At 46.6% G+C, this 15,051-nt stretch overlaps 1 protein-coding gene across 1 annotated transcript in view; it reads right to left on the minus strand.

Moving 5' to 3' along the window:
- The window catches only part of SDK2 (sidekick cell adhesion molecule 2), a 275,265-nt gene that overhangs the window by 101,341 nt on the left and 158,873 nt on the right, over positions 1-15,051 (minus strand). The window lies entirely within an intron of this gene.

Consider the following 15,051-nt stretch of genomic DNA (forward strand, 5'->3'; position numbering starts at 1 on the left):
CCCTTGGCAGACAAGGAGGAGACCCTTATCCCAGACTGGATGCTCTGTCACCAGGAGGGAGCAGCGAGCAGCGAAGGCACAGGTAGGAGCACTTCCTGTTGCCCACCTGCCTGCCGGGATCAGGTGGCGTCTGACTCTCATGGCAAAGGCAGGCGATGGGGAATGGGAAGGGACTCTTGACTCTTAATAGACACCACCCCTCCTCAAAGGGTGGTCCGTGGGCCAGCAGCCTGGGCACCACCTGGGCGCCCATTAGAAATGCAGAGTCTCAGGGCCCCCCAAGACCTGGAGAATCAGAACCTGCATTTTCAGAAGACCCCTGGTAATGTATGTCTGCATTTGAGTGTGAGAAGCATTGCTTGTCCTCAAACTTGGCTATGTGTCAGTGAGTATCACTGAGGATTAAAGAATGCTAAATCTGGGGTCTCGCCCCGAAACTCCTGATTTCACTGTTGAGTGTGGACTGTCAGAACTCCCACGTGCAATAAGGTGCAGACCGCTGAAACCATCTCTTTCTTTTCCTGTTGTCCACCCTTCTCTTCCTGACCGAGGGGGCCACATCCTAAGCCGCCTGGACTCCTGCCCCTTTGTTCTCTCTTGTCCCCTTGAATACTATTTTCCCTTCTTCCTCTCCTTCAACCAGCACTTCCCCAACCAGAATCGCCTGGTGGTGGTGGTGGAGGCTTTAAAATTCCCAGAGGTAAGAGCCCTCTGGGGTAGGCGGGACCTAGCGGTATTTCTAAAGCTGCCCAGGTAGTTCCAACATCAGCAAAGGCCAAGAGCTGCTGTCTGGGCTCAAGCCAGTGGTTCTTACCCTCTGCTGAGTCTCAGGACTCCCTGGGAACTTGGAGAGCTCACAGATTTGTCCATACCCTTCCTGCCTCCCTTGGGCACAGAAAGACCCTGGGCCTCTAAGCTTCTGCCCTGCTCTGGGAGGATCCAACTGCAGGGCAAAGTGTAGGAACCACAGCCAGAACTCTTGTTTTCCCAAGACTCAACACTTGAGCCCAAGGTGGCTGGTTTGAGCAAGGGGTCACTCGGTCTGCTGTAGCCCCCTGGTCAAGGCACATATGAGAAAGCAATCAATGAACAACTAAGGAGCTGCAATGAAGAATTGATGCTTCTTATCTCTTCTTTCTGTCTGTCCATATCTGTCCCTCTCTCTGTCTCTGTCACAAAAAAATGTAATTAAGAAGAGTACCTTTCTCATAGGTTACATAGTTGGGGTCATATGATAACATGTATGTGTCCAGCTCTGTTTCTTTATCTTTTTTATTTTATTTTATTTTGTTTTAATTTATTGGGTGTACATAGATTCTAGTGTCCCCCTGAATACCTCCCCCCCTGTGTTCCCCACTACATCCCCCTTGCCCTCCTCACCACAATGCCCCCCCCCCCCGGTTTTGCTTTTCTGCTCTCATCCCATCCTATCATCCCCTTTCCCTCTGTCCGCTTTCCCTCTGGACTCTTTGATCCCGCCTCTGTCTCTATTCCGTTCCTCAGTTCATATTGTTCATTGGATTCCTCAAATGAGTGAAGTCATACGGTATTTTTCTTTCTTGGTCTGGCTTTCACTTAGCATAATAGTTTCCAGGTCCATCCATGTTGTCGCAAAAGGTAAGATTTCTTTCTTTTTCATGGCCCCATAGTATTCCATTGTGTATATGTACCACTGCTTTTTAATCCACTCATCCATTGATGGACACTTGGGCTGTTTCCAGATCTTGGCTATTGTAAACAATGCTGCCATAAACATGGGGGTGCATTTCTCCTTTTGAATCATTGATGTGGTGTTCTTTGGATATATTCCTAAAAGTGGGATGGCTCGGTCAAAAGGTAGTTCAATTTTTAATTTTTTGAGGAATCTCCATACTGTTTTCCACAGTGGCTGCACCAGTCTGCATTCCCACCAGCAGTGCAGGAGGGTTCCCTTTTCTTCACATCCTCACCAGCACTTATTCTTTGTTGTTTTGTTGATGAGCGCCATTCTGACTGGTGTGAGGTGTTTCTCATTGTGGTTTTAATTTGCATTTCTCTAATGATTAGTGATGTTGAGCATTTTTTTATATGCTTATTGGCCATGTGTATGTCCTCTTTGGAGAAGTGTCTATTCATTTCTTTTGCCCATTTTTTTATTGGATTGTTTACCTTCCTGGTGGTGACTTTTACAAGTTCTTTATAAATTTTGGTTATTAACCCCTTGTCAGACGTATTGTCGAATATGTTCTCTCATTGTGTGGTTTGTCTTTTTATTTTGTTCTTATTGTCTTTAGCTGTGCAAAAGCTTTTTACTTTGATGTAGTCCCATTTGTTCATCCTGTCCTTTATTTCACTTGCCCGTGGAGATAAATCAGCAAATATATTGCTGCGAGAGATGTTGGAGAGCTTACTGCCTATATTTTCCTCTAGGATGCTTATGGTTTCAAGACTTACATTTAAGTCTTTTATCCATTTTGAGTTTATTTTTGTGAATGGTGTAAGTTGGTGGTCTAGTTTCATTTTTTTTTGCAGGTAGCTGTCCAATTTTCCCAACACCATTTGTTGAAGAGGCTGTCTTTACTCCATTGTATGCTCTTACCTCCTTTGTCAAATATCAATTGTCCATAAAGGTGTGGGTTTATTTCTAGGTTCTCTGTTCTGTTCCAATGATCTATATGCCTGTTCTTATGCCAGTACCAGGCTGTTTTGAGTACAATGGCCTTGTAGTATAACTTGATATCAGGAAGTGTGATACCACCCAGTTTATTCTGCTTTTTCAAGATTGCTGAGGCTATTCATGTTCTTTTTTGGTTCCATATAAATTTTTGGAATATGTGTTCTATATCTTTAAAGTGTATCATTGGTATTTTAATTGGTATTGCATTGAATTTATAAATTGATTTGGGTAATATAGACATTCTAATGATGTCTATTCTTCCTAACCATGAGCACAGTATATGCTTCCACTTGTTTGTATCTTCCTTGATTTCTTTTATCAATGTTTTATAATTTTCTGAGTACAAGTCTTTAACCTCCTTGGTTAAATTTACTCCTAGGTACTTTATTGTTATTTTTTTCTGCAATAGTGAAGAAGATTGTTTTCTTAATTTCTCTTTCTGACAATTTATTGTTGATGTATAAAAATGCCTCTGACTTCTGAGTATCAATTTTATATCCTGCCACCTTGATGAATTCATTTATCAGGACCAGCAGTTTTTTGACTGAGATTTTAGGTTTTCTATGTACAGTATCAGGTCATCAGCAAATAATGATAGTTTTACTTCTTTTCCTATTTGGATGCCTTTTATTTCTTCCTCTTGTCTGGTTGCTGTGGCTAAGACTTCCAGAACTATGTTGAATAAGAGTAGTGAAAGGGGGGCACCCCTGCCTTGTTCCTGATATTAAGGGGATTACTTTTAATTTTTGCCCATTGAGTATGATATTGGCTGTTGGTTTGTCATAGGTGGCCTTTATCATGATGAGTATGTTCCCTGTATTCCCACTCGCTGAGAGTTTTGATCATAAATAGGTGCTGGATTTTATCAAATGCTTTTTCTGCATCTATTGATATTATCATGTGGTTTTTCTCCTTCTTTTTGTTTATATGATGAATGACATTGATTGATTTACAAATATTGTACCAGCCTTGCCTCCCCAGAATAAATTTCACTTGATCATGATGTATAATTTTTTTTCATGTATTGCTGGATCCAGTTTGCTAATATTTTGTTGAGAATTTTAGCATCTAAATTCATCAGAAATATTGGCCTATAATTTTCTTTCTTTGTGTTGTCTTTGCCTGGTTTTGGAATCAGAATTATGTTCGCCTCATAAAAGGAACTTGGAAGTCTTCCCTCCTCTTGAATTTTTTGAAATAGCTTGAGAAGGATAGGAATTAGTTCTTCTTTGAATATTTGGTAGAATTTGCCTGTGAAGCCATCTGGCCCAGGCTTTTGTTTGTTGGGAGTTTTTTGATAACTGTTTCGATCTCATTTGTTGTAATTGGTCTGTTTAGGTTTTCTGATTCTTCCAGATTGATTTTTGAAAGATTATATGTTTCAAGGAATTTGTCCATTTCACCTAGGTTGTCTAATTTTTTGGCATACAGTTCTTTTTTTTTTTGCATTTTTCCGAAGCTGGAAATGGGGAGGCAGTCAGACAGACCCCTGCATGCACCCGGCCAGGATCCACCCGGCATGCCCACCAGAGGGCGATGTTCTGCCCATCTGGAGCATCGCTCTGTTGCATCCAGAGCCCTTCTAGCGCCTGAGGCAGAGGCCACAGAGCCATCCTCAGCGCCCGGGCCATCTTTGCTCCAATGGAGCATCGGCTGCGGGAGGGGAAGAGAGACAGAGAGGAAGGAGAGGGGGAGGGGTGGAGAAGCAGATGGGCGCTTCTCCTGTGTGCCCTGGCCGGGAATCGAACCCGGGACTCCTGCATGCCAGGCCGACGCTCTACCACTGAGCCAACCGGCCAGGACTGGCATACAGTTCTTTATAGTATTTTCTTACAATCCTTTGTATTTCTGTTGTGTCAGTTGTTATTTCTCCACTCTCATTTCTATTTTATTTATTTGAATCCTCTCTCTTTTTTTCTTGGTGAGTCTGGGTAAAGGTTCATCGATCTTGTTTACCTTTTCAAAGAACCAGCTCTTGGTTTTATTGATCCTCTGTATTGTTTTTTTAGCCTCTATGTAATTTATTTCTGCTCTGATCTTTATTATTTCCTTCCTTCTACTTCCTCTGGGCTTTACTTGCTCTTCTTTTTCTAGTTCTTTTAGATGCAGGGTTAAGTTGTTTATTTGAGCTTTTTCTAGCTTCTTGAAGTATGCCTGTAGTGCTATGAACTTCCCTCTCAGGACTGCTTTTGCTGTGTCCCATAAATTTTGAGTTGCTGCATGCTCATTTTCATTTGTTTCTAAGAATTTTTTTATTTCTTCTTTGATCTCATTGTTAACCCATTTGTTATTTAATAACATGCTATTTAGTTTCCAAGTGTTTGAGTATTTTTCAGTTTTTCTATTGTAGTTGATTTTTAGTTTCATGCCATTGTGATCAGAGAAGATGCTTGATATGATTTCAATCTTCTTAAATTTGTTGAGACTTGTTTTGAGCCCTAACATGTGGTCTATCCTAGAGAATGTACCATTAGCTCTTGAAAAGAATGTATATTTTGCTGCTTTAGGGTGAAAGGTTCTGAAGATATCTATTAAATTGAGTTAATCTAGTGCAGGGGTCCCCAAACTTTTTACACAGGGGGCCAGTTCACTGTCCCTCAGACTGTTGGAGGGCCACCACATACAGTGCTCCTCTCACTGACCACCTATGAAAGGGGTGCCCCTTCCGGAAGTGTGGCGGGGGCCGGATAAGTGGCCTCAAGGGGCCGCATGTGGCCTGCAGGCCGTAGTTTGAGGACGCCTCATCTAGTGTGTCCTTTAAATCTGCTGTTTCTTTGTTAATTTTCTTTCTTGAGGATCTATCTAGTGATTTTAATGAAGTATTGAAATCCCTACTATTATAGTATTGCTGTTGATCTTGCCCTTTATGTCCATCAAAGTCTGCTTTATATATTTAGGTGCTCCTATATTAGGTGCATAGATATTTATAATGGTTATCTCTTCCTGTTGGATTGCTCCCTTCATCATTATGTACTGACCTTCTTTATCCCTTACTATAGCCTTTGTTTTAAAGTCTATTTTGTCAGATATAAATATTGCTACCTCAGCTTTTTTTTTTTTCATTTCCATTTGCATGAAATAATTTTTTCCAACCTTTTACTTTCAGTCTATGTGTATCTTTTGTTTTGAGGTGTGTCTCTTGTAGACAGCATATGTATGGGTTCTGTTTTCTTATTCATGCAGCTATCCTATGTCTTTTGATTGGATCATTAATACATTTACGTTTAAGGTTATTATTGATATGTAGTTGTTTATTGCCATTTTATTCTTTAAATCTACATTCCTCTTTTACTATATTTCCCCCCCTTTGTTCTGTTTACAACAGGCCCCTTAACATTTCTTGCAGCATTGGTTTGGTTGTAATAAATTCCTTGAGGTTTTTTTGTCTGGGAAGACTTTTATTTCTCCTTCAATTTTAAATGATAGCCTTGCTGGATAGAGAAGTCTTGGTTGTAGGCTCTTGTTTTGCATTACTTTAAATATTTCTTGCCATTCCCTTCTGGCCTCAAGTGTTTCTGTTGTGAAGTTGGATGTCATCCTTATGGGGGCTCCTTTGTAGGTGATTGACTTTTTTTTCTCTTGCAGCTTTTAGTATTTTTTTCTTTATCTCTTAGCTTTGGTATTTTAATTATGATGTGTCTTGGTGTAGGTTTCTTTGGGTTTCTCTTTAATAGAATTTCTGTGCTTCTTGAACTTGTAAGACTTTTTTGTGCATCAATTTAGGGAAGTTTTCAACTAAGATTTCTTCAAACAGGCTCTCTATCCCTTGTTATTTCTCTTGTTATACAGGAACCTCTATTATGAGGATGTCGTGTCTCTTTATGTTGTCACAGAGCTCTCTTAGAGTTTCCTCAGACTTTTTGAGCCTCTTTTCTTTTTGCTGCTCTGCTTCTGTGCTTTCATTTATCTTGTCTTGTAAATCGTTGATTCTATTCTTTGCTTCATCCAGCCTGCTTTTAATTCCTTTTAGTGTAGTTTTAATTTCTGATATTGTAGTTGTCATTTCTGACTGGTTCTTCTTTATGATTTCAATGTCCTTTTTTGATGCTTGTTATCTCTTTATTTAGGTCAGCGGTTCTCAACCTGTGGGTCGCGTCCCCCGTGGGGTCGCCTAAAGCCATTGGAAAATACATAATGCATATCAGGTATTTACATTCCGAATCATAACTGTAGCAAAATTACAGTTATGAAGTAGCCACCAAAATTATTTTTTGGTTTGGGGTCACTGCAACATGAGGAACTGTATTGCGGGGGTCACGGCATTAGAAAGGTTGAGAACCACTGATTTAGGTGCTCATTGTGTCCATCCATTGTTGCTCTAAGTTCTTTGAGCATTCTAATAATCATTATTTTAAACTCTACATCTGGTAGTTTGGTTATTTCCATCTCACTCAGTTCTTTTTCTGGGGATTTCTCTTGTTGATTCACTTGGATTGCATTTCTCTGTCTTCCCATTATGTCTGTGTATAACACTCCTTGTTTGGGTGTGTTGTTTGTGAAACTAGCTAAGTCTAGGGTTGGTATTGTTTGCCTCCAATTTTCAGTTGTGTTATTTCTGGATCTTCTTGAGTTGACATCAGCTATTGTTTGTAATCCGCTGTGGGCTATTTATCTGCTATCACTGTTCTTTTTGCTGTTTGTGTCAGAGTTTTCTATGTCTTAGCTGGTTTAGGTGTGAGAAACCCTTCATTAAGCTTCCACTCTAACAAGGGTTGTTAGGTCCTGAACTAGTGCTTTCCGTATCTGGCCACTGAATGTGCCTGCCCTGGACCTCCCTGTCTGGGGCCTGGTGCAGATCAGTGGGGCTCACTGCCTGTGACTGGCTCTTATCAACCTTTTATGAGCTACAGGCAATCCAGATCTTGTGGCTGCCTCACTGGGCCCAGGTGCCATTGTGAATATCAGCTGCACTCCTAGGATTGCTTTTATTTACTCTTGGCCAGGGGGAAGTTCCTTTAAAAGTTCAAGTTTCCCTGATATCTGCTTTCTGTTGCCTCTTATTACTGGCTACTTGTTGGGCTCAGTACTGTAATTCAGTGATTAGGTACAGATTGGATGTGGCCTACTCCTTAACCTCAGGTGTCATTCTATCCAGACTTTTTATTTTATTTTGGTTTTTTTTCTTCTTTTTCAATACTCAGTAGGGTGTACAGGGGTCCAGTGGGTATGGCCCCTGTGCTCCCATTGTGTGGTTTGTCCACTGGCCTTCCACCATTGTTGCTGCCTGAGGCGTTTGGGCTCAGGTGCTGCCTGCGCCAGCCTGCCTGTGTGGCCGCTGCTGCCCCAGGTGGGCTTATGAGTGCCTGCTTGGACTGCTTCCAAGGCTGCCCCAGCCTCCGCTGCTGCTGAGGGCGGGCCTGCGTGCCCCCGGCAGGTTTGCGCACGGGCTTGAGCCTCCGCAGCTATGGCTTCCGCGTCTGCAGGTGAGCCCGTGCGTGAACCCGTGCAAACCCGCTCAGACCGCTTCTGGGGCTGCCTTGGCTTCTGCTGCTGCTGAGCGTGAATCCGTGTTGCCAAGGGGCTTGCGCTTATGGCTCAGACCTGCTCAGCAGCTGCTGCGGCTCCCACCTCCACAGCCAGACCCTCACATGTCTGCTCAAACCACCCCCAAGGTCGTCCAGCTTCCACTGCTGCTGATGGCACGCCGGCGCCACGGGTGGGTTTGCATGCCGGCCCTGACCTCCCCAGTGGCCCTCATGGCTTTCAGCCTTGTTGGTGGGCTCGTGTGCGCCCACGTGGACCCCCTCCGCTGTTGCTCAGGTCTCCGCCCCATCAAGGGCAGGCCCACGCTGCAGGCAGGACTGTGTGCGAGCCCTGACCACTGCAGCGGCTGCCACGGTTTCCGTCTCTGTGGACCGGCCTGTGCATGTTTGCTCAGACTGCCCTGGACTCTGTAGCCATGTCCTGCTGCCTCCAGCCTGCCTGCCCCCAGCGAGCACTCAGTAGCATGGAGGGTGGTGTAGTTTAGACCTCTGCACTCACTATTTGTGTCCCTATGTGTTGCCTGCCACTGAGCACCTCTTTGTTCTAACTGGGGCGGGTGAGCCTCCGGTGGACAGGGTAATTTCTTCCCTTTGCTGGTGATGCTGTTCCCAAGAAAAATGTTCACTTTAGATTTGGGGAGTGACTCAGCCCAGGGGTTAGGGTGTCCATCCCTCAAAGTGTCTCCCCCTGTGTCTCTGAGACCACTCTCTCCCCTAGAAACTCCAGTCCTCCTAGTGCTTCCTGCTCCTGGAGCTCCGGGAAAGTGGCTGTGAGCCAGGCTCTCTGTGCAGTCCCTTTAATACGGAGCGTGGGTCCGAGAGTTCTGCCTCCTTCTCTCAAACAGTGTCTAGGCTCTTTTCTCAGCCAAATATAGTCCGTACGCCTTTTTCAGGTTCCTGGTTCTCTGCTGGGATTCCGGTTTTGGGGCTGAGGATCCACAACTTGCCGGACAACCCTCCCCGTCGTGAGAGTCCCTCTGGGCCGCAGCTCACTCTCGGGAGTGGGGCAGCCCTTTCCACGTCTCCAAGTTTCCTACCAGTCTCAGTGTGGGTTCTTTGGTGTCCTTGGCTATAGAATCTTCTTAGTTTAGTAGAAAGTTGGTCTTTCAAGATGAGTGTTCTCAGAATCAAGTTGTAATCCACCTTGGTTCTGAGAAGTAGGAGTTGGAGCGTCTGCCTACTCTGTGGCCATCTTGTCTCCCTCTGGCTCTGTTTCTTTATCTTTATCTCCTATCCAACATGCTCTTCTTTTTTTTTTTTTTTTTTTTGTATATTTTTTTTCTGAAGCTGGAAATGGGGAGAGACAGTCAGACAGACTCCCACATGCGCCCGACCGGGATCCACCCGGCACACCCACCAGGGGCGACGCTCTGCCCACCAGGGGGCGATGCTCTGCCCCTCCGGGGCGTCACTCTGTTGTGACCAGAGCCACTCTAGTGCCCCAACATGCTCTTCTGATGAATACATATGCTAGAAATGAAGCTCTATGACTTTTGAAATTAGGTCATCACAAGGACATAGCTTCCATCTGGATCTCTCTCTTCAGATGATCCTGCTTGGAATGCAGCTACCATGTTGGAAGGAAGCTCAATCTAGACCACACAGACATGGGAATAGTTCATATGGGAAGGACCTGAGGTCCCCAGATGACAGCCAGCATCAACATACACATGTGAATGAATGCATGAGCTCTCAGATGATTTGAGCCCCTGGCCTTTGAGTTTTCTGGTGGAGACCTTACTCATCACAGAGCAGAGACAAGCTATCCCTACTGTGCTCTGTCCAGATTCAGGAGTCACAGAATCTGTGAGCATAAGAAATGATCACTATATAACGTTATGTTTTGGGCTAAGTTGTTATGCAGCCATAAAAACGGGAAGAGCATATTAAAGTGCTAAGAAATATATCTAATATTTATAGTGTTAAAACATTAGAATCCTCTCTATTTTTCAAAGTTCAATTTAAACATCAACCTCCTCAACAAAGATTACCCTACACCATCTAAACAGAATTAAACAAAGATGTGTTGAACACTGGCCCTTCGTCAGGTTTCTCTCTAGGTGGACTTCGCATGCATGGTCTCATTTAGATGTCATCATAACTTGAGATGCTCCACTTAAATAAATAAACATTTTTAGCTGTTTATTAATTGCTATTACTTGGCTCTGCCTTTAAAATTGCATCAATAAATCACATTGATTCCAGTTCTTACAATAATTTTATCTATTTAAAAAAAAACTTCACAGAACTCTGAAGATATATTTGAACAATTTAAAGCAATTTCATGGTAATAGTGTTTCTTTTTCCTCTCTCTAGTTTTATTAGCTCCATTTCGTCAGTGAGGAAATTAAAGCTCATGGAGACAAAGTGGCTTATCCAACGCTAAGCAGCTTGGGCTGGGCAGGGCCAGCACTCAGGCCTGGCCCCCTCTGTGTTCCTTCTCTGCTTCTCTCATGACTCAGACCATGCAATAAAATTCTCCATGCACAACCTTTCTCTTTTTCTATTACCTGTAAGCTCTAAGAGACAGCTATATTCAGTTGTATGCATGACCAAATCCCTACAAGACACCTGGCCCCGTGCTTTGCACACAGTGGTTTCTCTCTAAACTCACCCACTGCCGCCATGCAACAACTCTTCCTGAGCCCCCTCCATGGGCCAGGAAGGCTCTGCAGTAGTACTGAGAAAAGACCTGGTCCCTCCCCTCGTGGAGCTTTTAGTCTGGCCAGGGAGACAGGCTTCAGCAAGCCAGCTCACACACAGTCACTGGCGTACTGTGACGACTGTTAGGAAGAAGAAACAGGATCCTTATATGAGAGGCAGCAGCAGGAGAACCCACTTTAGGTGGGAAGGCAGGGTGAAGCTCCTTCTAAGGAGAGAGACCTAAATAAAGAGTAGAAGTTAGCTAAGCGTGTGTGTGTGTGTGTGTGTGTGTGTGTGTTTGGTTTGGGGGCTGATGGTCCAGAGGGAAGAGAGGATGTGAAGGCCAGGAGAAAAGGAGGTCAGAGAAAAGGGCTAGTTGGAGGAAATAAAAGAATGTCAGTAGGGCAGGGTCATGGGTTTGGTCAGTGGGTGATGAATGAATGGATGGAAGGAAGGAGGGATGAAGGATGGGTGGATGGATGGACAGACGGATGGATGGATAAATGGAAGGACGGGGTGGAAGCAAGAATAACTGTACGAATGTATAGTGAAATGAATGGATGGAGAAAAGGAGGGATGGAGATGAATATATGTGTGTGTAGTTGGATGAGTGGAAGGATGAATGAATGGACAGATGAAGAAATGATGGATAAATGATGGATAGATGGATAGATGTGGAGGCATAGATAATTGTATGTATGTATGTTTGGATGGATGAAGGGAAGGAGAAATGAAGGGATGAAGGCAAAGATAAGTGCATGTATGCATGCATGTACATATGTGTGTGTAGGTATGGCAGGATGCATGTATGCATGTACTGATGTATAGTGGGAAATACACACATACATGTACACATGCATGTGCATGCATGGTGAAATGTGTGTGCATGTATATATGGTGGGATACATGCATGGCCATGCGTGTGGTGGGTACGTGTGTGTGTGTGTGTGTGTATATATATATATATGTATGTATAATGGGATGCATGAATGAAGGAAGGGCACAGCTGGCCTTGGTCCAAGTTTTGTAGTTGATGCTGCCCTTGACCTTCTGTGCCACAATCTCCCCACCTTACCGTGGCTCTCAGGCCCCCAGTCCCCTCCCATTCTCTCCACTTCACTATGTCAAATGGGCTTCCTGGCTCTGCTCAGAAAGCCGTTTGCCTGTGCTCATGGGCCGGGGCACAGCCATGAATACACTGACCTACAGCAGCAGGGGCTGCTGAGAGAGAATCCACTCAGCCAGCCCAGGCAGGAAAAAGGCTAGCGGGTGGAGGGCCCTATGCTGACAGGGGCGGGGTCTGGGGTCTCCTGGGAGAGCCCCTCTCACTGAGGTGGATACAGATGAGGTCTGCTGCACTCCCTCTCCGAGGCACACGCTTGTTAGCACAGCGTGCTCTGCCCAGCAGTGCTGATCTGACTTTCCCAACCAGTCCCCAGGAGCAGAGAGGTGGGCCTGGGGCACGGCTGGGTGCGCCCAGGAGCAGAGAGGTGGGCCTGGGCACGGCTGGGTGCGCCCAAGAGCAGGGAAGTGGGTCTGGGGCACGGCTGGGTGCTCCCAGGAGCAGAGAGGTGGGCCTGGGCACGGCTGGGTGCGGCCAGGAGCAGAGAGGTGGGCCTGGGGCACGGCTGGGTGCGCCCAGGAGCAGAGAGGTGGGCCTGGGCACGGCTGGGTGCGGCCAGGAGCAGAGAGGTGGGCCTGGGCACGGCTGGGTGCGCCCAAGAGCAGGGAAGTGGGTCTGGGGCACGGCTGGGTGCTCCCAGGAGCAGAGAGGTGGGCCTGGGCACGGCTGGGTGCGCCCAGGAGCAGAGAGGTGGGCCTGGGGCACGGCTGGGTGCGCCCAGGAGCAGAGAGGTGGGCCTGGGCACGGCTGGGTGCGCCCAGGAGCAGAGAGGTGGGCCTGGGGCACGGCTGGGTGCACCCAGGAGCAGAGAGGTGGGCCTGGGCACGGCTGGGTGCGGCCAGGAGCAGAGAGGTGGGCCTGGGCACGGCTGGGTGCGGCCAGGAGCAGAGAGGTGGGCCTGGGGCACGGCTGGGTGCGGCCAGGAGCAGAGAGGTGGGCCTGGGCACGGCTGGGTGCGGCCAGGAGCAGAGAGGTGGGCCTGGGCACGGCTGGGTGCGCCCAGGAGCAGAGAGGTGGGCCTGGGGCACGGCTGGGTGCACCCAGGAGCAGAGAGGTGGGCCTGGGCACGGCTGGGTGCGCCCAGGAGCAGAGAGGTGGGCCTGGGCACGGCTGGGTGCGGCCAGGAGCAGAGAGGTGGGCCTGGGGCACGGCTGGGTGCGGCCAGGAGCAGAGAGGTGGGCCTGGGCACGGCTGGGTGCGGCCAGGAGCAGAGAGGTGGGCCTGGGGCACGGCTGGGTGCGGCCAGGAGCAGAGAGGTGGGCCTGGGGCACGGCTGGGTGCGGCCAGGAGTGACTCCTAATGTCTGTGTTAGATCTTAGAGGTCTTGTAAAGTAGGCATTCTGCTTCAGAACATAGTCATTGCTTTTATTTATTTTTAAAACAGTTTTCACCAGAAAATATGTCATTATACACAAAAGAGTGAACATAATTATATGTCTAGTTTAAAGAAGAATACAATGAACACTCATGCACCCAGCATCCAGCTCAAGGACTAGGACTCCAACCGATCTCGCCCCCCCCCCCCGCCCCGCGTCCCTCTCGGTCACCTCCCCTCTCTCTCCAGAGGTAGCTGCCACCCTGAATGCCATGCCAGACATGCCTCTGCTCCCTCTCCAGGTCTCACCACGTATAGACCCACCTGTAAACAAATTATGGCTAATTTAGTCTGTTTTCAAACCCTTTATACCTGGGATTATTCTGTATGTTGTCTACTGTGATTGTGTTTCTTTGGTGCAACATATTTTTGGAGCTCTAAGTCCCTGCACTTAGTTTAATCATTTTCATGGCTGTATGGATGCCTGCAGATCGAGACAGCACCCCGCTGCCACAGGTCTGGCTGGTGGCCAGTGTTTTGCTGGCTGCTAAGAACCACTTTGTATGGCTTTCCTGGCATGTGTAGAATCTGCAGGTTATGTGCCTAAAGGGGAAATTGCCTGGCATGTCCAGAATCTGCAGGTATGTGTCTAAAGGTGGAGTTGCTGGGTCACAGGGGGTGCACATGGTAATTTTATAAGATAATGCCCAACTGTTTTCCAAACCAGCACTAATTTACCTATTCACATGCCCACCAGCAGAGATGGGAGTTTCTGCCAATGCTTGGTCTTACTAGACTCTCTGGGCCTTGCCAATATGGTGGGCATGGGGTGGGATTTCATTGTGGTTTTGTTTATTGAAAAACAATCTTTCTCTCTCCAGTCAGATGGCATCATACACTGCTCCCAACAATTCATGACTTTCATTGCATTCTGAGTAGCATTTCAAGTACCAGCCACATCTTAGAACATCACCGTCTATAACCAACACCCCACCTCCCCAGCCACGTCTTTTATTCTTCACTTTCCTCACTCTGTTCCAGTCATCTTGGCCTAAGCCACCCCAATCTACCCCAGGGCCTTTGCATCTGTTGTCCCTGACCTGGAAAGACCTGTCTCTCTGTCTGGCTCATCCCCTTGCTTCCTTTGAGGCTCTGCTCAATGTCACCTCCTCAGATAGCCTCCCTCAGACTCCATTTCAAACAGGACCCTGGCCCCAGCTTCCATCTGTCTCATCTGGCTTCATTTTTCCTTATAACATTTTATTTTTTCTTCTTCTGGGCTGTCTATCATTTATATTTTACTCTATATTCACCTTTTACCATTTTTGTCCCCACTACTTTCCTTGAGGGCAGCGACGAGTGTCTTGGTTTTGTCCCCTGTGTCCTCACTGCCTAGAACAGAGCTTGGCATGCAGTGGGTGGACAGCCATAGTTGTTTCCTGAGTGAATTAAACGTTCAAGTAAGATAAGTGCTCCAGAAAGACACAAGAATGTTATCCTGAACCATTGCATGACCCCTAAGTCTTCTACACTTAGGTTGAGAATGAAGAAAAACAAGTCCGTTGGTGACATTTTGGGCATCAGCGCCAGCCCTGGTGACAGTAGGCTTGATGCCCTCAAGTCCCATTCTGCAGGGGTGACTGAGTCCCCGGTATAACGAGAAGCAGGCTGGCTCCCCATGGGACTGCGGCACTTGGCTCCACAGTGTGGGCAGCCGTGGTGCAGACCACGGCTCCAAATCTGAGCCAGCCACCAAAGGGGCTTAGGATATTGCCCAGGCGAGGAGAATACAGAGGTGTCCCCAGGGTCTAGATGTGGACAACTAGTGGCT

The sequence above is a fragment of the Saccopteryx leptura genome, chromosome 5 (genome assembly GCF_036850995.1).
Source record: "Saccopteryx leptura isolate mSacLep1 chromosome 5, mSacLep1_pri_phased_curated, whole genome shotgun sequence".
Classification (NCBI taxonomy): domain Eukaryota; kingdom Metazoa; phylum Chordata; class Mammalia; order Chiroptera; family Emballonuridae; genus Saccopteryx; species Saccopteryx leptura.